At 35.1% G+C, this 24,830-nt stretch overlaps 1 protein-coding gene and 1 long non-coding RNA gene across 2 annotated transcripts in view; both read left to right on the top strand.

The window, feature by feature from the left end:
- Positions 1-24,830, top strand: part of LOC114140903 (uncharacterized) — a 1,158,965-nt gene that overhangs the window by 276,225 nt on the left and 857,910 nt on the right.
- Positions 709-5,249, top strand: LOC114140958 (uncharacterized). Its single transcript, XR_003594732.1, has 3 exons — positions 709-1,089; positions 3,939-3,998; positions 5,157-5,249. It is a non-coding gene; the product is annotated as an uncharacterized LOC114140958 (long non-coding RNA).

Genomic DNA, 24,830 nt, shown 5'->3' with positions numbered 1-24,830 from the left:
GTTGCCAGATTAGAAGTGTGGTTCCTGTGAATGTGGAGTGTTTGTTTGTTTTATTTTTGGAACCTATTAGCATTCAGATCGCTTTCTGAGCGTCACGACTCGGTTGTTGTTCAGTACTTTCTGCTGATGAATCTAACACTGTTGGGATGGATTTAGTCATTTTAAAACTGAAGGTAGATAAGGAGACAAAACATAACCTAAAACTGTTCTTGGGTTTTAAAAATTATGTATAAACCATATAATGGAATTATTGTCATACCAGTGCATATTTACACGGTTATGTTACTAAATTTCTAATCAAGTCCCAGTTTAAGAAGCCTAATCAATAAATAAGAGTAACTAAATATATATATTATTATGTATGTATGTAAATAAGTAGGAGCTAAAAGGTGAGATGAAGCTGAAATTAGCTTTGTTAAATACTCATGTAAAAGCAAGAGATACCATATATTAATATTGCATCTTGGTGATAAAGTGTCAATAAGTGCTGCTTTTATTTATTTATTTCATATATGTTAAACGCCACCAAACTAGCTCAAAAGAGGAAAAAAGTCAGATTTTTTTAGTGTCCCCAATCCGTTTCCATTGTTTTCATGTTAGCCGTAGAAAGTAGGCCTTTTCATTCTGACACAAACTGCGCATGCTCAGAGTGTGACGCATTCATTTTAACAGCGTCCTGCGTCATTGCTCACGTGCTCGATGTTTTTAATCAATGAAGAATTAACCCTGACCCGAAGCGGAAGTTTTTACTTTTTTTTTAGTTACTTTAAATATAAATTACCACGACGTGGGTTTCTTGCGGGACTGTTGGTTCGAAACCCACAGCTTTACATTTATAACATTTATATTAATGTTGTTAATGTTAGCTAAAAAGAAGTGGCTAGCCTTTCCTCTCTGCTTTTTTTGTGAGTGGTGCTAGCTCTCCACAACATTAAAATGTATTTTGAGTCAAATTATGGAGAAGACGAAGAACAGCGAGACTTATTCGTGAATCTGGGCTATGGAGGACAGAGTTATCTGTGGCACATTGACGGCAGGAACAAAAAAGTTTACCAGCGGAAGAACCGCCATGTTGGATTCACTTCCGAGGTGAGTGAATCAAGAGTTTTATTGGTGTTTCCTACAGTCTGTCACCTTTCACAACACTTGTTAATGAGTGACTAAATTTAATAAATATTGTTTTCTGTTCAGTAACATTATTTTTGTAATGTTACTATTAATGCCTTGTGGTGTCCTCTGTCTGTCTTCTCTTGATGCTGTGTGGTGACGTTGCAGGAAAAAGACTACATGCAAAAGTTTTATTACGTACATTAAACTTATTTTTCAGGCTTAATAACTTTTGACCCTTGACCTGACTATTTTCCCAAATCTTCCAGAAAGTTCTTCTGTGTGGTCAGACACTAAAGCCTAACATTATGAAGCCGAAGTTCGCTTTAGTTTTGGAAAATGGTAAAGAGTGATTCTACCTAATTTTTCACCACCTTGACCATCGTTAATCTGCTCTAGTTTAAAAACTACAATACTTGGAGTCTTCACACCCAGACTAGATTATTCTACACTCACAGAAACATTAAAATAAGTGTAGAATAATGTAGTTTTAAGTTTTTGAGCTGGGCTAGCTGTGGTGCAGATGGAAAAATGCTTATATGGATTAAACACCTGCACTGAAAATATGTCACTTTAACCACTTTAAATTGCCTCCATACCAGCCATTCTCTGCAACGTTGAATTTAGGTCAAACTCATGCTGAACTAACACTATATTTCTACAATTTAGTGGTTATATTTCATCATTTTTAGCCATTATTTGCTAAAATAAAGTTACCTTTCTCATCCAAGAACATCTACAACATATTAATTACTAAGTTTACATTGTACTTTTAAGTATTATTTACTCAGTACTGTTGAAATAAATGTTTTCAGATGTTTATTTTTTAAATGTCATCCACTATATAATGCAGTGCGTCGCATAGAATCAACTGAAACATAGTCAGTCCATTGCCTTCCACTTGATTCTCATCTCCCTTTACTGCTCCGTCTGGGATTTCTCCCATTGAGCTCAGTTCTTTTGGTTCAATTGAACAATGATGTTGATTTTCTGCACCATTCTAGAACTGTAGTTTGGCGCAGGAAGTGAACAAACTCATTCAGTCGGTGTTGGCCATATTTCTAAATATTTAATTAGTGAAGGCAGTATCTGCAGAAGAGTGAATGCAGCTGGACAGGGCAACCCCCAAAGAACAAATATTCTGAGAAATTTCAGAGAAACTGGCCGCCTGACATCATCAGGCCGATGATCACAGCTCCCACCCGCTTATGATGCCATTTTCCTGCTCATATTTACAGCCCCACTGTTATAACTAGTGTAACCGGATCCCTTCTGCGTTGTGCTGGTTATTAGATGTTAGTCAGGCCGTGACTCTGTTTGGCTTTCAAAGATTTATTCTGACGAAAATATCCAACAGAAAAACAATAGTTACAAGCTGCCCGCTCCAAGTCCTCTCCCGCAGGACAACATGACAAAAGGGCGGGATCATGTCTCACATTAAATAAAATAAACCTTTTTTATACAACATACCTGACGAAAATATCCAACAGAAAAACAATAGTTACAAGCTGCCCGCTCCAAGTCCTACACAAACAAAAATACATAACAGAAATTAACTTAATAAATCTACAAATAAACTGGAAGTATTTAGATAGAAAGTAAATAGGACACACCTCTCCCGCAGGACAACATGACAAAAGGGGAGGGCCTAAGGGACGCAAACATTTTAAAGACAAAACCATAGAAGAAGAAATAAAAAGGAGGGGCTACTGTTCTTAAAGTAACACATTCAAAACAATGACAGCTTTTCGGTCAGGTAGAGAACAATACAAACAACAACAAAAAAAGACATTTTGTGTAATTATAACAACAACCAGGTTACACTAGCATCACATTAAAAATGTTACCGAACAAATTTTTTTTTCCTTTAAAAGATTTCTAAAGCATGATCATCATGAGATGCACCTTCAAAGATGAAAGGTTTAATACCAGAGCTTAATAGCTCTGAAACAACTGATTGTGTTTTTGTTTCACTGGAGAATTAGGATAATATATCTTGAATTCTGCACTTGAGCAAAGAAATAACTAATTTACATGCTGAGAGGGTGAATGACGATGGAAAGTGAGGTTGAATTAAATGATCCGAGGCCAGAGTCGATTATATTGCTTTGTAAAATTCATTAGTTTGGGTTTCTGAAAGTGTTGGACACACTCAGTGACTAAGAATGCTGATTTCCTGTAAGTCTTTGAATGGTTGAGCATACAATGACTTAATGAAGCTGTCTATGTAGGACATGGACCTCAGTTGGGTTGGAAGAGAGTTGCACCTGCTTTGTTTCAAAGGGAATCAGTTGAGGTGGTTTGAACATCTTTAAGAAATTTTGGACATTTTGGAAGAGATGGGTTCCTAACATCCTGCCTGGAGGAAGCCTCAGGGGAGAACAAATGCATACAGAGGGCGTTTATTTCCACACTGAGGCCCTGCAGGGAGAGTTAGCACTGCTGCAAAAAATATTGCACCCTCATGGATCTAAATCTAAACAAATCTGGCTCGTTATGGAAGAACTAATAATCCCCTAAACTTACCAACCGGTTTTCACTCATTTTTGCTAAACAATTAGTCTTTTCTGCCACTATGGAGGAATTGCAGAACAGCTTGAATTCATATTGGAGAGTTTTTGAAACATGACCATCTTCATTAAAGTAATGCGACTTCCTCTTATTTGGAGTTAATTGCAGATTCAGCCAAACCAGTTCCTTTGTTTTTGCTTCTTTTGTCATTTAGAGGCAGATTTGCTGCATAAACCAACTAATTGAGTCTAAGTTAAAAACTGATGGATATTGGCTTTCAGAATTGAATTCATATTGTTTTATTTTATTAATCACAACAGGTTGTCAAAGTCCTGAAGCATCCCAGACCATCTTTCTACCACCACCATGTTTAACAGAAGGTATGTTTTTTCTGAAATGCTGATTTTCCTCCAGTGTTGCCATCATGTCTTTTTACAGTTTTTTTTAGCTTTAATATGCTCATAAAATGGGCTTATTCCAGTTTTGAAGTTGAAAAATAAAAGGAAAACAATTAGCACACAGTAGAGAGAGGGAAATGTAGAAGAATGACGGCATTACATGAGGAACATTGAAGTCTCCAGGAGGCCACATGTAGGTCTTTGCACTGCTTTATGTTTGTGAGGAAGAAGCTTGGAGACCTAATGAACCGGCACCACACATAGAGATTTAAAAGAACCTTCTGTTTAAACCAATCTGCGTATATTTTACCACAGTGGTGAATATCCAGACAGAAAGCCTTTATTCAAAAGTAAAAAGTGAAATGCTGCAATTGTACTATATCATAGTATGTTCCTGTTTTAGACATTGTCCACACATAGCTGCATATCTGGGAAAATGAATACCTTTTTTTTGGACAATTTATCCACACAAAAACTGAAAGTTTAAAAATATTGTTTTTATAAAAACTCAGACTTGTGTTGTCTTGAGAAAATGGAGATTTAAGATCCAGCACATTACAGTCGGCGACCAATAATGTGCTAAGACATCCACATACTTGCTTTGACTTGATTCCCAAACAACATTGTCTTGTGTTTTATTAACTTTATATTCTAATTATGTTTACCATTGTATCTGTCCACACAAATGTACCTCCTGGCAGCATGTTTAATTCCTAACAGGAAGTTATGGTTGTTTTGAAGCAATCTGATTGGCTGTCATAGGTTTTAGCTTTGTGCTACACTGCCCCTTATGGGTTTGGCATGTTTAAAGCAATGTTTGTGTGGTTTCATGTGTATGACAGTATTATTTTTTTTAAACAACGTGGCAGACATATTTGTTTTTACAAAGACCGGCTACATGTAGACAAAACCTTAGTCTTCACCTTAGTCATGCTAACTCTACACTTTGCTAAAGGAAGAACTAATAATATGATTTACAGTTAATTTCTTCATTTGGCTCCGACACTGAGGAAAAAAAAAAGTTGTAATGTTAAATATTGTAGCTAAGCAGAATACTGGACTTGTGCTGTAATTGATTAGTTTGTCAGCAAAATAGTTTTAATTGAAAGAGTAAATAAAAACATATTTTTCTTGCAATAGAAATCATCTCACTGTTGACACGTCTCGTCTTGTCGATGTTCTGGATGCTGACTTCGCCACAGCTGTTCGCCGCCTGGATCTAAAGAGAAAAGTAAGCGTGCTGCTTCAGTTTCTTTTAACTACTTCCACAAAGGAGCTACAGATCTGCTTGACAAATTCCCATAAGTTAAGTCTTTTATAACATCAAAAACTAGATCAATTAGATAGATTTATTTATGTAATACCAATAATAATTTGTAAGCTTTCTAGCACCAAAACTTAAATTGGTGAAATCACATTCTCAATTTATTATGAGAATTTTTCTTTCCAAATTAAAAAAAATATAATTTTGGCCATAGTTTGGTAGAAATGAGTTAAATTTACTCAGTTACATTTACTTAAGTTTATTTTAAAAATTACTTTTAGGAGTATTTTTACTACGCTGTACTTGAGATTTTATTATGAAGTATTTCTACTCTTACTTTAGTAAAATTTCTGGATTTTCTACCCACTGAATGAAAAATAAACATGTTTTAACCATAAATTCACCAGACACAGACACACACTTGCAGTTTTTGTTAAAGTTTTATAAGTTTTTTTAATTGATTTCGCCTGATTTTACTATTTTTTGTTACTTATATGAATTATTGTCATTTTTATCATTAAAATGCCGACATTTCCACTTGACTTTACATTTCGGTCCATCTGATGATGTAATTTTTGAATATTAAATGATAAGTTGATCAGTTACTCAGCACTGGAGTAGATTTTTTACCAAATACTTTTTTACTCGAGTAACTTCTGGTACAGGTAGCTCTGTTTTTGACCAAGTGGAGGTTCTTGATAATAAGTTGTACGTTTTTATCTTCTCTTCATTTCTTTTTCTGATCATTTTGGGCCAAGTCATCCAACATGAACAATGAAATGAGTTTTGCAGAAAACGTCACTGAGGCAGAACTTAATTAAATCATGTAAATGTCATATTAGTAATACATGAGATGTTCACAGCGAGGCATGTTTTCGCTGCGTGAAACACTCTGCAGACTATTCCTGTTCAGAGTTGACATCAGTTTTTTAAAAGAAAGCACCATTTCACCAGCGCTCCTAAATATTTATGTGTGTAAACCGCTGAGATATCTTTCATGCTGAGCAAAAATCTCCAGAACCATTTCATCTGTTTACCCCCAAATAAAACTGCAGGCGCTGCTGGAAACATAAAACGCATCACTTCCTGTGCTTTGTGGCAGAGCTTTCATCCCTGGGACTGACCTATAGCAGCGAGCGCTGAGCTGTTTTAAAATGCCAAACGTAAAAGCTTTCTTGAGTGGGGAATACGCTGAATCGCTCTTGTGTTAAATCACTTGGCGGCAGCAGCAGAAGTGCCATGAGCTGAGATGAAATCTTTGCCACCAGGACTTTCTCAGAAAGTGTTGCAGGCTGTGACTTTAGGTTGGTACAATCCTCCAGAGGCTGCGCTCTTTGGTCAAACATCGGGTGATGTTGCTGCTAGCGCTCACTTCAAAGTTCCTCGACTTCTTGGACATGTTTTATCACTTTAATTTAAAAAATGCACCAACCAGCTGGATTATGTTGTTTATTTCTAACATCTGTCCAGCTGAGTTCTGCAAACCAATAATTTAATAAGGTCCAAGAACACAGGTGTGAGGGAAACTTTTAAACTTGTTTTAAGGCAGAGTTTGTAAGTGAAAAGTTGAAATCTATTTGTACAATCTAGTTGTCTTTTCACAACCACATTTACTTTTATTTAAATTGGATGTTAAATAAAACCATAAACAATAACGTTTCTTCCTTCTTTCTTCCCTTGTGTTTTTCCTTCCTTCCTGTATTTCCTATTTTTATTGTTTCTAGTGTCCTTCCTTCCTCATAATTATTTCATTTACATTCCTTCCTTTGTTTTTTCTTCTCTCACTCCTACATTCTTTCTTTTCTTGTGCTATTCTTTTTTTCGTTCATTTTATCCTTTCTTCCTCACACTTATCCTCATTTCTTTTATCATCTTTCCTCGTTTTCTTGGTTTCCTCCTTTCTTGTCTTTTCCATTTTTTATTTCCTTTCTATCTTGTTTCTTTTCTTTCCTTCCTTTCCTTCATCCTTCTTTCTTTACATCTTCCCTTCCTTCCCTCTCTTTTCTTCCTTCCTTGTTGTTTCTCCAGAATCCATTTATATTTTCTACCATAAAATCCTGATTAAACTTATTTTTTTTATTTAAAATGTAAATTAATCCATGAGGAATTCTGGGAAATTGAGTTTAGATGCTTTTTGAATTGAGACACAAACACAGAGGAATCCTGTAACATTTTAATTGTAGATGATAAACTTTGTGGTTTTCCTCTTTATTTCTCTGCAGTTTAATCGTATTTCTGACCTGTTGGGTTTCTAGCAGCAACTTCCTGCCTTTTCTCTGCAGTTACAACTCTTCCAGGCAACCTGGCAGCAGATGAAACCTACACTGTTGCTCTCATGTGCCATCCCGCCTACACAAGACCTCTGCTGCATGTTGGCAGACTCTTTCTTTTCTTTTTTTTTCCTGCTCTGAATGTTCATTTGAACTCAGCGCTGAGCCTTCAGGTGCTGCTTTAGACCTCGATGTCATTCAGGTGTGACGCAACCTGCAGTACAGCGGCACATTCACCCAACGGCTGCAGCAAAACGTAGTTCAGCTTTCCAACTTTTTGTATTTTCTTCCACCGTTTTATTAAAGATTTGGGCTTTTATTCCAGTTAAGCACAAGACACAACCACTTCTTTACTCTGATGTGTTGGAACGAGGGAGAAAACATGCTGATTTGACTCCAGATTTATAATCGTTGGTGCCCAGCAGCGACTGGCACTCAAATTCACCTCATCACACCTTGAATAAACCCGACTGCAGCTCAGATCTATAAAACAGCTTATGGTATAAGCAGAAAGACATTCAGTGTCTCTGTCAAGGACGTGTGGGCAGCTGGATGCAGCAACAGCCTGCAGCCGTTAGTTACAAGGTGCTGAAAGTTTTCCATACTGTATCCCATAGTATAATCCAGTGTCATGCTGTCTTTGGGAAAGCATATTTAATTTAAAGTGCATATTTAATTGAACATTTTTAACACTGACAGAGTAGCACGAAGTAGAGCATCATTGTAAAGTGAATGGAAAATTAAATATGTATATTTTAAGAATTTACAGTGTTTGTGAAAAGCGAAAATGCTTGAGACCGCCTCTAAAACCACTAATAACTTACTATTTTAATAGCTCAAATACAATATATATATATTAATCTGCATTAATACACACTATTGAAACCTTTCTAGTGCTCTTCAGCGTACATTTAAAGTAAGACCAAACTAAATTGCATGCAATTTTTCAGCTTGTTTTAATATTGATTATAAAATACTTATTGCATTAGCAGATCATTTCACTTATAATATGAGAAATTATCTTGTTAAAAGTGAAATAATGGAATTATTGATTTAAAACAAGTTCCTATACCTTGCAGCAAAGTTACTTCTAATTTAGTTTGTCTCATTTCAAGTTTACTAAGATATTTTATTAGAAACCAGAATGAAGATTTTATGTTTTTGCAGTGAATTTATTTATAAAAATAAAATGTATTAAGATAGAATCCTCTTAATAAAATCCTGGAGCAAAATATGAGAAGTTCAAGGCATGAAAATACTTTTTCAAGGGGCTGCATGTGTTTTATCATGAACAATCAGCTGTAAAAGTGCCTGCAGTGTGCCGCATGTTGATAGAGCAGATTCTCTAATGAAAGCTTGAGGGTTAAATAAGAAGAAATTAATGAAGGAGTCAAGAACTGGCTTGCTGCCTGTGCATCTGTCTTTAAAATGGATAGAAAGGTAATTGCTTAAATGCTGCAGGGGGATCCAGACTGTTGGAAGCTCCTGCATCGTTATCCTGCAGCGCCTTTTGCCGCCTGCAGAGGGCAATGCAGCCCCAGTAATCTGATTTTTGGGAATATCTGGACACCAAAAGGAGACTTGCCAGTCATCTGCACTAAATGGCATCTTTCAGTTTATTTCTAAGGTCAGCCAAGCCTCTGACTGACGCCTTTTGACAATAAAAGGAAGAAAGTGTTGCTCAGCTGAAGCTCAATCCACGTTGCTCTGCAAAGAATAGAAAGCCGGCTTCAGCTAAAGCACCAAAGCTTTATCTGATTGTGAAGCTCATGTTATGTTTCTTTAAATAACTAAAAATGACTCATGTGGTGAGTTGATGTTTACCAAGCTCTTGGAGAGGCAGGAACAGTTGAAGATGTAACAAACAAACAAATTTAGCTCAGAAGCAAGCTATCTATTAGTTTGAATATCATTTTAATCCATCTTGCAGTCAAATTGGGAAGTAATTATCAAGAAATGCAGTTTGTTGTTCATGAAATGTCTTTATTAGAAAACTTTTTAAGGGCTAAAAGGTGACTTTTCCCAATTTTGTATTGATAAATCAATGCAAATGTAAGATATGTGACCTAACAATGGTAAATTAGCTGGTAAAAGGTCTATAATAATTATTTGAGCTTAACCATTCCTAAATCATTACTATAAAAATTCAAAAGTTTCCCACTTTAACCCCAGATTAAGAAAAAAAAAATCTTTTTACAGAAAAGACTAGCGTTACTGAGTCTCCTCCTCATAATGATTTTTATTCATGTTATTATTTACCTTCCAGTTGATTTTTTTTTTGTCCTACTATCAGAAACGTAAACATGTGGTTTCACCACCTTAAAATCTTTATTTCACTTTTCTGAGCAGAATGGTTAAAAATAAAAAAAAGATAGGGTAGAAATAGCTTTGGAAAAATGTCAAAGGTGTTTCCTGGTGTAATATTCTACTTATCTTAGTCTTAAATTAAGAATTTGTCAGATCGTAATTGTAAAATGAGTCTGAAATTTAATGTGACATCAAAGTTTAGCATGAGTTTATTACCACCTCAAAGCTTTATGTTTAAAGAAGTTTATGGGTGACCTGTTGTGAGCCAGAATATTATATAACTGATTCAGTTTCTTCATTTAGGCTTTGACTTTGAGGTGATTAACTCCTGACACCAATCTTGATCTGGGTCTAGTATATTTTTATCCGACTTTAATGAGGGCACTCAGTCCCTGATTGCCCTTCTTCAGACTGTCACTGCTACATTTTTCAGGAAACTCATATTTCTGCATATTGGCTGAAGAGATAATATATAAGTTAGCTTTTTATTGCTGTATTTAATGCATATTCTGGTGTGAAATCTTGTGTTTTAAGCCATTATATTTATTTTATCACTTGATGCATCACTTTAAGGTCGCCTTATTGACCTTAAAGTGAGGAGATCTTTTATTATAAATAGTTTTAATTTGCATAACCTGTCATGTTTGAAGGTCTTCTCAGAAATATTATGGCTTTTTATTGTCTTAACCAACTCCTCCTAACCCTCTCCACTTATCCCCACCTTCAGTGTTTCTTGGCTCCGCCCACATTTGGGGGAGTACACAAAAACTAATTCTGGACAAGTCTGATATGGCTATCCATTTAAAAAAATTAGCTAAATCTAATGTTTGTATGGCTGGAATGTTTATCATGATGGAAGTGTTTCATACGAATCGGTTTTTGTTTTAAGTATACATAAATAAATGAGGATAAAGTCATAATATTACAAGAATACAGTCATAACATTACCAGGAAGTTGCAATATTAGGAGAATAAAGTAGTAGTTTTAGGAGAACTCAAACATGAAAAGTAGCAAAAATGTTTGGGGTCATAACAATTATGTTTGTGCGGACCGCCAACAACTGAAATAAAGCCAAGTACATGAGGGGGAACTCGAAACTGCTGCTGTGCAAGTTTCTCAACAGGTTGCTAGGCAACCACAAGTTACTCAGCAATTTGTTGCTAGGTAACCAGAGAGTGAGTGAGTTAATTAATTCCACCAATCTTTCTTAGCTAGCCTTGACAGCTAAGACAGGTTGAGCGGCTAAAGCATTTCCTCAGCATACATTTCCCAGAATGCCGCTTGGTTCTGGATCAGAGTTCAGAGAAATTGTCAAAATTTTAACACATTTTCTATTGATATTGGCCCCAAAGGTCCTCAAAGGTTAAAACAAATGTATTTTTTTAAACAGTTCAAGTTATTTTGTTATTGTAAGTTGTGAAAGATGAATATTTGACACATTTGTCTGGTCTGAGACTGAGTGAAGCTCCATCTTCTGTTGCAAAATCTCTTGTAAAGCGACATTTCTCAATTAGTAGCCTGACAACACAATCAAATTTTGCTTCCCATTCTTCTCAAGGGGAGGGCTAATTTTGTGAGCTGGCACTAGCTGGAGCGTTGCATAATGTAGCAGCTAGAAAGCTTCGCGCTGGCTCATCAGATTCAGGCTTGATTCCACAAAAGCAATTTGCATGTGTTGGCGGAGACGAATTCAGTTAATGTAAATGAAGACTGTGTCCTACAACATAGTTGAACTGAAGCCCTCACTTTCCACTGTCCTTATCTGCAAAGACACTGCATTAATGAATGACCAACACTGTCATTACAACCTGTTAATAGTAATTGAGAACAATAAACTAATGCATCAAACACACTGTGCCGTCAGTCGGTTCATTTTTCTCCTTGCCTTTCTCTGGTAGTACAGTAGCACACCTGATAAGCAGACAATGCGGAGGCTTGATTGAGGTCAGAGAGATAAAAAAGAGGTTAACAAATGGCAGGAGGAGATGCAGAGAGGCAGCGAAGGATGGGAAAAGGCTACAGGAGATGGGAGGAAGAATAAGAAAAACAGATAACGGATAATGAGGTGTTCATGGGGAGGAGAGATAGAGAAAAGGGCAAAAAAGGTGCAAATAATTGGTGAGTGTAGTTTAAGGAAGAGACAAGAGATAAAGGTGGAAAAGCAGCAGAGGAGGGCTGAGCTATCTCTGGCCTGGCTGGGGAGCCGGAGTCACAACGGGGGGAGTAACAGGGTTGTGGGAAAGCTCGACATGGGTGAAGCCACCGGCCTTTGACAGGACGGAAAGGTGTGAGGGGAGCGGCGAGGAACACGAAAGCCAGCAATGAGGCAATGCGGGGAAATCGGGGTTTGAATGACAGATTGGGAAGAAGAAATTGTTTTTAGTTACGGAAAAAAAATGCAGATCTGCGTCAGCTCAAAGTCTCAAATGACAGGTGATTGACGAGTGCTCTTCTGGGAAGGAACGCTAGAAATCTGCTTTTCACCTGACTGGATATACACGGCGCTCGACAGACTGCTGTTGATTTTATCTTGGGGGGTTTTGTCTAAAAAACTGCACCTAGACAAATTAATGAAGGTGATTAATCACCTTCATTTTAAGTTGAAAGCTCTAAGAATTGATGAAGGAAGATTTTCTGGACGCTGTGGAAGAAAAAAAAACATAATCTGTGACGTAATACACCAAGACGATTTAAGGAAAAGGTGATGGAGAGGACAAAAAATAATTCACTGAGAAATTACAGTAAAAGCTTTGCAAAAGTATTCACACTTAGGCCTGTCACAATAACAAATCTTGCTGGACAATAAATTGTCCCAATAATTATTGCGATAAACGATAATATTCTTGTTTTGAAACCATTTTCAAGTAATGTATTGATAAAGGCATAATAATTAATATTATATAATAATAATTAACTTTAATTTTGCAAAGAATACTTAACACTGGAAATGGAAGATCATTTGAATATCCAAAATAAAACGCTATACTGTATCTACTACACCATACTATACTACAATATGCTGTACTATACTACACCATACTGCACTGTACTATACTAAGCTATATAATGCTATGCTATACCAAATCATACCATACTATGGTATATACTATGCCTTACCTATACCATACTATATTATACTGTACGGTGCTGTGCCATAATATACCAGGCTTTTCCTTACTATATTTTAACACACAGCCAAAACTGTAAATAAAATGTATTATTATGTCTCTGTAAACAGAATTTACCTTAAAAGTATTAATCATGAGAATGGAAATTATTCAACTCATTTTAATTTGCAATAAATAGATGAATTGGTTATTGCGACAGGCTTTCCAGTTTTGTCCTTATTCTGATTTTCCATAACAGACAAACACTAAGTAGTGGTTGTTTTTAAAGTGGACGAAAATGACGCACTTATTTTCAAATGAAATCTGAAAAGTGTGGCATGCATTTGTATTAATCTCCCCTGATTTAATACTTTCTAGAACCATTTGACCCCAGATAAATACATCCATGAGTTAAATTTCATTCCTTTGCTTGCAGATCAAATGCAAGTTAAGAAAAATTTTCCACCTGAATGAGAATCAAAATGTAGTTTTTTTTATTTTATTTTAGGTAAGTTTTTTAAAAAAACCCAACTTGTCTGACAAGCTTGGATTTGTCAAGGACCCCTGGCTGTCATGGAAACCACTGTGCAAAATTATTAACAGTGGAGATGGGAGTCTCTGTTGTCTTTCTATATCTAATAAAGCCACTCAACAGGTTGTCTGTGTAGCAGCGGTGTAATTAAAGCAGCTATAAAGGGGCTTCAGTATGCAGCAGACTCACCCTTGAGACGCACAAGACTTAATATATGAAGTTCTAGGGTAAGATTCAAGGATGTTTAATATTACTCTATAAATATTGCCAATAAATTGTGGGTGTGTTTGCTCTGAGTTGTTCCAGTTAGAGCTGCTGTAAAGAGAAAATTAACCTTAATATGCACTTTATATTCCAAGGCTTTTTGTCTGAGAATATAATAAAACTTTGGGTTGCAACTAATGATTATTATAATTAATAATTCTGATGATGAATTGATTAATCAGATAAAAAAATCTTCACATTTTGCAGATGTTTTTTATTTAACCACTTCAGTCATTTTTTAAAATCTAATATAAGAAAATAAACATTTTCTTCCAATAACGCTTCATTCCTTTAGTGTACTCTTGATTATTTATAAGCTAAAATACTTCTAAAATCAACCAATGAAAAGCTGAAACCTTTTTCCTTAAATTGGGGGTTGCAGCTAAACCAAACACAGTTCAAAGTCGTACTTTGATAGTCCAAAAGAAGATCGTGCTTCTAATGTTCGGCTCTGACTGATATGACAAAAGTTGGGTTATAATCACTCGCTAGCAGGCGTTGGAGGTTAAAAATAGCTCAAAGAAACGTTGAGTTGTCAGCTGCCTTCGACGCTCTGATGTCAGTCCTGCTCTGGCTCAGCGGTGTCATTCATTGTTGGTCTGAAGTGCTTTTGAAGGAGATGGTGTGAAAACTAAGCCTACGACTAATATTCAACCTTGATCCTGGAAGTTTGCAGCTGAAGCAAGAGGAACACAGTTAAAGAGCAGTTTTTGAAGGACTCATCAAGATTATTTAACCGTCCATTTTATTTGTCTAATTCAGGCTCTGTTGAAGCCACCGTCTCCATCTTTCCCTTTCTCTGTTATAAGTTATTGGTGGTCATTTAATGTTGACCACTGTCTCAGATCTCTTAATGTGGTCAGATCACATTCAGCTGGTCAGAACAAAAAATAAATGTAATTATATATTAGCTGGTGCACTTCAAACAAACGTTCTCTCTTTCTTGAACTTCAAAGTATTTCGGCACAGTCTAACAGAAAGTGCATATGCTTGTTATTCAGTTATATTGTGTGCTGAATCACTAAAAAGTGAATAAAAATGTATCTATCAAATATGCAAATTTTAGATTGAATAAAGCAGTTATGTCCTGTGTTTCACTCTAACACAAGGCACTATATTATTACCATACTATATCATATTAGGTTGGTATAGTATGGTATGATATGTGATATTAATATTCTATACTGTACTATGGTTCACTATACAGAATCATACTTTAAAATACTATACTATTTAGGGAGAACTTTTTAAATTAATAATTCAAATTAGAATAAAGTAGCTAAGAGTCAGAGCTATTAACAAATTCTACAATTTGTAATGAGATGAGGTGTTTTATGGCCAGATGGTGTTGGTGTTGATTTACAGAGACAAAAACATTAATACAACTTGAAAATGTGTTTCTGTTAAAGCAGTTTAATGAAGAAACTGCATCCTTGGCTTCCATGGCAGTAAATCTGCTGCTGATTATACTTTTGCCTCCCTTTGCATAACAAGTAGCTAACATTTAAAGGAGTGGGTCAGATGTTACTAATTGTTGCTGTAATTCAGTGTTAATAGAAGATCTTCTATTAATCCAATAGAGAAGCTTTTCACAAAACATGAAAATGTCTAAATAATTATGTTGTATTTCATGTCAAGTGATGGGAGCACTAAGGTGTTTTTTTTTTATTTGCAACTGGTTTGTGAATCATTCTGGGATAGTTTTATCATCTCCTTTAGCAGTTTTTTCCAGTGTAATTGATACAAACTTGTTTATTCTCCTTTCGGTTTTAAATTACCTCCTGCACAAAACAGAAAGCAACATTTTTTTCCTGTGATCTTAGAGTCTTGACATTCTTGTTTATTTTTCTCATTTCTCAGTTGGATGTTATGCATTGCATTTTTTCACAGGCACAGTGTAATCTAATTTATGCGGTTATTTTGCAGCTTGCTGTATCACAGAACCTTGTTATCTGTTGTTGATATAAAAGTGTCAATTTCACACTTGTAGCAGTAATTGGGATTTTTTTTATGTGAAATCCGAAGTGTCTCAAAATTGATAATGTTTCTTTTGAGTCACTTCATTTTTAACTGAAGTTTGGAGGCTCTGGTAATGAGCAAGATGTTTGATAAGTTGCCTTAAAGTGGGAGTATTATGTCAAATTAACTTTTTGGAGTTTATGTGGAACATACTTGAAGAGTTGCTTTGATTACACCACATTTAATATTTATGGGATGAACTGATAAAGTGTATACTCACCTCAATTTGAGACTCCAACTCTTAATGCACTCAAATTACAAAAAATAAAACTTCAGATTTGACTTAGACTTGTGCCATCAAGACTTGAGGCTTAACTTGAACTCGTAGTCTGAGACTCTAGTCTTAGTAATGCATTGAAAAGTTGCAGTTGCAGCGCATGTTTTACTGTGAAAGGACTAGCTTGAGTGTTGTTGGTAGATTATTATGGGATGTTAAAACCTCGAAACAATCTCTTCATGTTAGCTATCGCTTCATCGTAATGTATTAAATGACTGTAGATCAGTTTGGAAACAAAACAACCACCGAGATTGTCTCGCTGCTAAGCTAGCTGTAGCATTAAAAGGACACTTCCTGTTGAATGCATCAAAATAAAAGCTCATTCAGAAGTTTAACACTCATTATGTGTTGATTTATTAACTAAATTTGGGCATCAATAGACAAAATGTAGATTAAACATTTTTCCCAATATATAATGAAGTTGACAATATGAAAACAGGGATAAATAGGTGTTAACTTTGTCATTACGAAGCCTAAAAATCAAAAACTTTAGCACTTACAAGTTTTAATCTGTTTCTAATATTTTTAGTAGCACATAAATGCCCATTTATATTTCTAATAGTGGTAAATACTACACTTGATCCATTTCTAAATAACATAAATCAGTCTTTCATGTTGCATTAAATGTAAACTGAAAGATAATTATTAAAAGTTAATGAAATAATTTCTGACATCATAACCTACAGCGATGTAAGGTCAGATGTTGTGTGAAAATGTTTATTTCTGTCATTGAAGATTTGGACTTGAGTAAAACAACTAGTTAGCATTCCTGCCTCCTTTGACCTGAACCCATTGATGGAAAGTCTCTAAATGAACACTCACTCCTAGGATATACAGCTTGAAATCTCTTCTAGTTTTTTATATTTTTCCTCTGAGTCAGGCCCTTTCCGATAAAAGGTCATCAGGTTTTTGACGGCCTCTTGTCAAGTGGAGGAGAAAAAAGATGTAAAAAGAAAAATCTCCAGCAGATGAAACAGTTTCTGTGCTTTTAAGAAAGAAATTGAATCCAGCAAAGACCTGACACAGGATCCTCCCTCAGTTGATCATCTACTGTTTGCCAAGTTTCACTTAGTATCTCTCTGGAAATCAGTGTCTTTTATCTAAAATACAATTTTCAGTCTGTCAGACTGTGTTATATTTGCCATTTTACACTGATTAAACTAAAGAAAGGGGAACAAATTGTTTTTGTGACAGCCTGTTGGTAAAAAGTGCCCAATTTAACTTTTAATTTAATATCGATTTGCTAACTTGTCTGTTATGTGTCAGCTCAACTCTTATTCATTCTTCAGTCCAGGAGGCGCTGCAAGCCTGAATGAAATGTAAGTTAGCCTTGGATTTTTGAGTTTACATGCTCTCAACATGAACATATTGGTTTCTGGGGTGTGAAGGATTCATCCGAGTCATTCTTTTCAAGTCTGGAATGGTTATTCAACAACACATCATCAGTGCAGTTTAAAAATGACAGTTGGTTTCATAAGTTTTTGCCTTTTTTGTTGTTATTCACTCAATAAAATCTATACACAAAGGCTCAGACATATACATACAACAAGTATTTTTGGTTTAGTTTCTTGTGCAAATATCTTAGTCTTGTCTTGTTTCAAGTGTATTAACTTACAAATAGCTGTTCACCAAGATATAGATGGTTGTTTTAAGTAAATAATTCCTTAATATGATGTAAATGTACTAGTTTTGTTCACCTATAACATTAGTAAAATGAATTCTTATAATATAAATAATCTGCCAGTGGAACAAGTACTTTTTCATCAATATTAAGGAATTATTTACTTAAAACAAACTTCTATTTCTAATTGACAAGACAGTTATATTTTAGTTTAGTTTTTGCAGTGTGTAACATTTAGTTAAGCATCCCTCAACCAGTCTTTTTTTGTCACCACCTATTATCTTTTTGCATAAATCCTGCAAGATATTTGATAAATTATTAGAATACGTTGGTTTACTGCAGAGCAACATCCTGTTGGTTTCACTTTTACACTGTAAAACATTTGAAAGTTGTTTAAGTTGAAAATGAAAGTCCACCTGCTGCCTTAAAAATGCAATATAGGTCAAAAAGAAAATTGTTTTGGTTTTAACTCAGAAATTAAAGTTCATGTAGGTGATTTAACAGAGACAAGTTGTCTAAATGTTGTTTTTTAAGTTCATTAATCTTGAATTTTAACTTAATTTAAACCAGATAATTTCACAATATGCAAGAAAAAAAAACTGCCCTCACCTAGTTAAAGATTTCTCTATTATCTTACTCACAATATCAAGTTAAAATAACCACTTTTTACTTTAGGATAATTAAAATTTTTGTTTCAAATTACATGAACAAAATTTCTGATCAGATAATGAATTTTATTAAACATCACAACGAATTCAGCTCAAAAACATTTAGTGTGAACAGGACAAAAATAAACATTTGCCTTAATAAAACACAGGAGTCAGATCAATGTAACGCACTTCCATCTCAGGATGCAAGAACATGCCGCTAAGCATTCTGGGAAATAGTTCCCACTCTTGTCTTTTAAGTGCTAACCTAAAAACTGTTAATAAAAAATTAACACAACTTACTACTGTAATTTTATCTTCCACAAACTCACATTTAGGCTCAAAATCTAAAACTTGCTAAATTTATTTGACTTAAAGAGTAAAAGATAGCAGACAACTAAATATGACTCAAATGTTTTACAGTTCAGTTTCGTCTTATACATGGAATATTTCTTATTTCTTCCCATTTTTATTTTTTGTGCACCACAGTTAAATGCATAAGAGGTTGTCTTGAATTGCTTTTTTCAGTAAAACTCTCCCCTGTTCAAATCACACATGTAAAAGTTGATTTTATTATGTCTGGCTTTGTGTCCCACCAATCACTACTGACCGTGGGGTGATCAGCACCTGACATTTCCACTAAACACACCGGCTGCAAGGTCTAGAAAGCAGTCGGGGTCATGTTACAGCAAATGAAACAGTCAATATCTGGTATTACACCCTCTGCCACGTCCAATAACACAAAGCCTCAAATAATTCAGCGGCTTGTTATTAAAAAAAAAAAAAGAAGTAGGCAGCTTTGGTGTGTTAGACACCAAATGTCAGTGGATATTGTGCTCACAGGGATCCATACCTTCCTGTTGAGCATTTAAGCCAAGCAGAGGAACGAAGGATTTTTTATCCCTCAAACTTCTTCTGCCTCAAACGTCAGAGTATTTTTCTGGATTTTATGTGATGGACCAGCACAAAGTAGTGAATAATGGTGAAAGGAAAGCCAAACTTTGACAAACAAAATCTCAGCTATTGCTGCAATTATAGCTGCAAGTCCTGAGAGTACACCGAAGGCTGTTGGGAGATAAATTGTCCTATAAATGATGGCAAGAAACAATAATATTTTTGTTTTGGGTCTACTTTCAAGATATATGGGTTTCTCCTAGTGTGTTATAAGCCTGACGGGCCACCAGGCTTTACTTGTTCCCTACCAGGTTAAGAATTGTTTATTTATTCAAGTCTTTTTAAAATGTTTGCATTTTTTAAGACTTTTTAGTTGATGTTCAGGTATTAATCTTTCAATTCATAAGTAACACATAATTATCAAGTGATATTTTCCAATTTCCTGTCAACTAAAAACTTTTTTTTTTAACTCAAAAACACGACGGATGAATGACTGCCCTATCAACTTTACAAAATCAGTACAGCCAGATGCTTTTCCCAGATGGTAACATTCCCACTCTGAACAGATACCTGCGTCCTAAAATCAGTATTTCAGAGCTAATTGTTGGTTTTTCTTAATGCCTCACCAGTAAGGGGATATATTGCTGCATGGAAATAGGCTGTTGGGAAGACTGATGGCCACCATAACGCCAAACGCGTCATTATGAGACGGCCGTGAATCATAAACAAATGGCATTACAGTCAAAAGGTGCTTCAAGAGTGAAGGAGAAGATGAGTGTCCTGTCTGGCTACATTAAATGAAGCAGTTAGCGTCTTCCACTGATGATAAATCTTATGTGCACTGGATCAACATGTGCTTATAAACACCAATAGTCTGTCATTGGGCCCCTTTCCTTAAAATTTACCTGCGAAGGAGTAAAATAACAGCGCTTTTCTCTCATCGTCGCCTTCTGTCATTGTAGCTGCCGTGAAAAAGCGGTGGAGCGTCTCGGTCATTCGTCCGTGATCTATGTTGATGACGCCGACTTTCCCGCACCCAACTCCATCTGGAGTGACCTTAGTCATAACCCGGTCTTACACCGCTAGCTCCAGTAGATCCCATCATTCATCATGACGCATCCTTTAAATTGGCCTTCTGACAATGACTTCCACGTCACAAATTAGTAGCCCAACAGCTACATACATACGGAAATAAACAAATAGCTGTAATTATCTGCAGGCAGGGTGGCACTATTAATCACAATAATGGGTCGAGCCAAGGTGGCGGAACCGTTAAAGGAAGCGTCCCATTATCTGGAGGTTTGGGACGCAGTGTCAGCCCACATGTTTAGTCACACTCTGTCAAATGAACACCAACAATAGAGAAGAAGAGTCTACAATCGAAGTTGTGAGAATTTTAATTAATATGAATTACTTTTGAATTTGTAAGTCTAAAAATGCAGCACTTGTTCAGCATCGTTTAGATTAGACTCACTGACCAATAAGGCGTATCGTTTATGATTTATTGTTATAAATGTCTTTTGATTTGTCTTTGTTACAATAAATTCCAATGAATGATGTTTAAAATTTTCCAAAACTGCCAGTGTTGTCCAATCAACAAGTTGTATTGTTGATTTCAGCTACTAGTGCTTTACATAATAAAAATATAAAAATACAAAGTCATAGAATACATCACACAGTCAACAATTGAGAAAACCATTAAATATTACATTTTCCAAGGTGATTTAGTTTTTCTACAGCAATATTTGTGTTTGTTTGGCTAATATTGCTGTGCCATGCAATCATAACCATAGTTACCTGAAAAAAATAAGAAACAAGCAGTTTTTATTGTCACTTTTATCGTTATCACGATACTATTGTGATAAAACTTTAAGTCCGTATTCAAATCTTCTTAAACTAGAGAAAGTAATTGTCTTTCTTTAAGTTGTTTTCATTGTCATTTCAAACGTTGAGTGAATTTAACTGGAAAACAAACTTTTATTAAACCTGACAAACTGTAGCAAACATTTTCAAAGCAGGAGTGACGCCCATTTGTTAAGCGAATACGTAATTTCTTTCTTGGGACCTTCCATAATGGTGATTTAGTAACAAATGCTGGTTTTTAACAGTTTTTCCAGTTATTATATTGGATTTCCACAACAGAACGACAATTAAAGTACCAGTAATATTTTTTTAGATTTCTTTTTCTGGTATTTATGTTAGAAACTGTATGGTTTTTTACATAATTTGTCAACATTCTTTACATATTCAAGAACTTTCACACATAATGTTTTTGCATTTAGTGTATAATATGTAGTGGAGGCTTTAAAGCTAAGATGGAAACTATTTGCTTCCCATTCCTGACAGGAGGAGTAATTCCACACCAGCTAGCTTGTTTGTGAATAATCTTACTTGCTTTTTAGCTTCTCTTATCAAACTGGAAACTGTTTTTAATTACTGGAGATTTTATCGTGTACGCTGATAACACACTGCTGCATCAAGGCTATGGATTTTCTTTAAGACTGTGACTGAGTGTTTGGGTGTAAGAGTAAAAGATCTGGGATAAATCTTGACCAATTAAGTTTGTGCGCTCCTTTTTTCTTTTTCTTGCAGAGAGTCAGCTGGAATTGAAACTACAGAATAATAAGATTCCAGTAGTGTTGAAATTGTATTGAAATAATCGTCAAATTATTCAGTAATTGAATAACTGGCTTATACAAACTCAAAAAATGCGAACTGCTTAAAGAATAACACATTCAAATCAGCAATTAAGAGAAAACTGGACAAAAAATATATATATTTAGCATTTAATATATAAATAAAATGAAAAAAGATATTATGCCCTGAACTCAAGTAGTTTTAGCTGCAATTAGTGCAAATTATGCAAAAAACAAAATATCGTATTAAGCAACTTCTGCTATCCAAGTATTAATGCAAAAATTAATCAAATAAACAATGTTACTGAATTTTAGACAAGATGTTTAATTTCTTGTTTCAAAATGTTTATTTGCATCTTTTAATGTGTTTAAAATATTGTATAAAAAAGGCTCAAGGTTTCCCAGAAAACTTGCTAAGCCTGGTGGTTGAGTGTCATCCATCCAGCAGCCCGTCGTGTTTTTGAGTGTAAAAATGCTTAAAGTTGACAGGAAATTTGGAAATATCACTTCATAATTATGTTATTGAAAAGATTCGAATATTAATACATCCTGAACACCAACTATAAAGTCTTAAAAAAACGCTAACATTTTAAAAAGATTTAAAAAAATAGGCACTGCTAAGTTTGGTGGGGGCACAAGTAAAGCCTGGTGGCCCGCCAGGCTTATAATACACTGGGGGAAACCCTGAGGCTTAAGAATCAATAAAATGCTGTAGTTCTTTTTAACCGACTAATTATCTGAATAATTAGTAAAATAATCACGTACTAAAATGATAGTTAGTTGGTAACTGTGTTGTGTTTAGGACTAAAAACTGAAGCACGTATCTTAGATGATTTGATAAGTCTGAACCTAAATATTAGTAAAAACTTTAAAACGGCAGAGTATATTTAACTGTAATTTATCTGAGGCAAAAAAGAAAAATTTGATGTGCACATTAGTCGGACCATGACTGCCTTTTAAAATATGCAACACTGTTATCACAAGACCGATCTCCAGCCCGACTGAGTCCTAATTTCCCTCAATGCAAGCTGAACATGTCCTTTCTTTGTGACCCTTCCTGTCTAATAGATGCCCGTTATTGTCAAACGTAATATCCAGAGAAAAGCTCATGCTGAATTGGAGAGGGCGTTACAAAGCTAAATGTGGTGCGGAGGCGCTCCTTACACTTTCTAACTGATGATGTGTGAAAGTGCCTCTTAAATTGAACTTTCTGTTCGTGAACAACTCCTTTCAATGTCATCTTTTCAACCTTTCCTGTTTTAACATTTTCTCAGTATTTTCAAATACCAGCCAAGGCTCCGTCTCCTCCGCTGACCTAATATAGCACACTCCTGTGAATTGTGCTGCACCTAATGACTCAAAGAGTATAATGATGGCTCATTTCAAACAGTTCAGCTCTCACTCTGCAGCCCGGATGGTTTTCACATCTGTTGAACATGCAATAAATAGTCGATAAAAAATAAACCCTTAATGTCAGATTGTTGCAGCTTCGTTTGATTTAAGTTCTTTACATCTTTAAATACGGTTACTGTTTTAATTTTGCCACATTATGCTTAATATGAAGCCACCACTATATATATATTTAATGCAAAATTATAAAATAAGTTTAGTATCACTATCAATCATCTTTTACAAGCGACACAGGAAGTATTTCTGTCTTTGTAACCATATTTCTTCCCTGGATGAAGTTAGCATTAACTATTTGTACTCAGTTTCCAGTAGAAATTAGTCTGAGCTCCATTTATCACACATAGACCTGCCACAGTAATCAATAAATCAATTAATGTCATGATCATTTAAAACAAACTCAATAATTTTCATTTGTTTTTCTCTCTTTCTACCAAAAGTTTGGTGCTTTTGTCTCAACTCGCTCTTTTCTTGAAGGACAGTTTTGTTTACAGAGACTCTGTAATTAATTTTATTTGTTGTTTCTGTTGTTTTGTTTATTTATCTTGGATATTTAAAATGTCTTTCTTTTCCAGTGTTTTAATTTAAAGCTTACTGATCTTTGAGGATGTGTTCTTCCATTATTATGCGTCAAAAAACCCACAAAATTGATAAATAAAAATGTTACAAAAAACAACCTGAAATCAGCTACAAAATGGAAATAAAATACGTAAATACACAAATTAAACAAACTGTTTTGGTTAGACAGAACATTAAACGCTAAATGTCTTTACGTCATGAAGTTAGCACATCACGATAAAATGTATTTTCTTGGGCAAGATTGTTTTATTAATATTATTGTGAATGATATGATATTATCGTTTATCGCTTTTACTACTGGAACAATTTATTGTCCAGCAAAATGAGCTTTTAACAGACCTAATTATAAAATCTTACCAAATAAATCGAAATGTCTTGGTACGCTTGAAATATGACAAAACTAACTTATAATACAAGTAACTTTTAAGCAAGATATAGCCGCTTATTTAGAGTCAATTATTCCTTAATATAGATAAAAAGTACTGGTTCAACTGGCAGGTTATTTCACTAATTACAAGACATTTTTCCCATGTTTTAAGTGAATTTACTGACCAGTGGAACTAGTAGTTGACTATTATTATTCCCAAAAAATATGTGAATGTTGCACATTTACCTTTCCACATCCTCTCTAGCAATTCTGTTGACTTTTTAGCTCAACCTGATCTGAAAGATAATTTTCCTTTCTTAGTTTTAGCTGCTAAAAGATTAGAAGAAACACATCTTCCTGTTTGTTTCCGGCACCTAAACATCCAAAGGTTCAGTTTGAAAGGATTTCATTTCATTCCCTTTTCTATCGTCCACTTGGAGTTGAAGTATAGGTTCAAATTTTCACCGCCATTGACGCTTTATGGGTCCAACAAAGGACGCGGCGCCAGCTGAAAGTGAGGCTCCGCGTTTGTCCAATGATGAGTTGAGAGGCAAGCATGACACTCTGGTTAAATTAAACGTGAGAGAGTGACAACACATTCAGAGGTGGTCATTTTGAAAGC

This window comes from Xiphophorus couchianus, chromosome 24, assembly GCF_001444195.1.
Source record: "Xiphophorus couchianus chromosome 24, X_couchianus-1.0, whole genome shotgun sequence".
NCBI lineage: Eukaryota > Metazoa > Chordata > Actinopteri > Cyprinodontiformes > Poeciliidae > Xiphophorus > Xiphophorus couchianus.
Note: the sequence above shows the minus strand (reverse complement) of the source record. Positions and strands in the feature narration are given on the sequence as shown.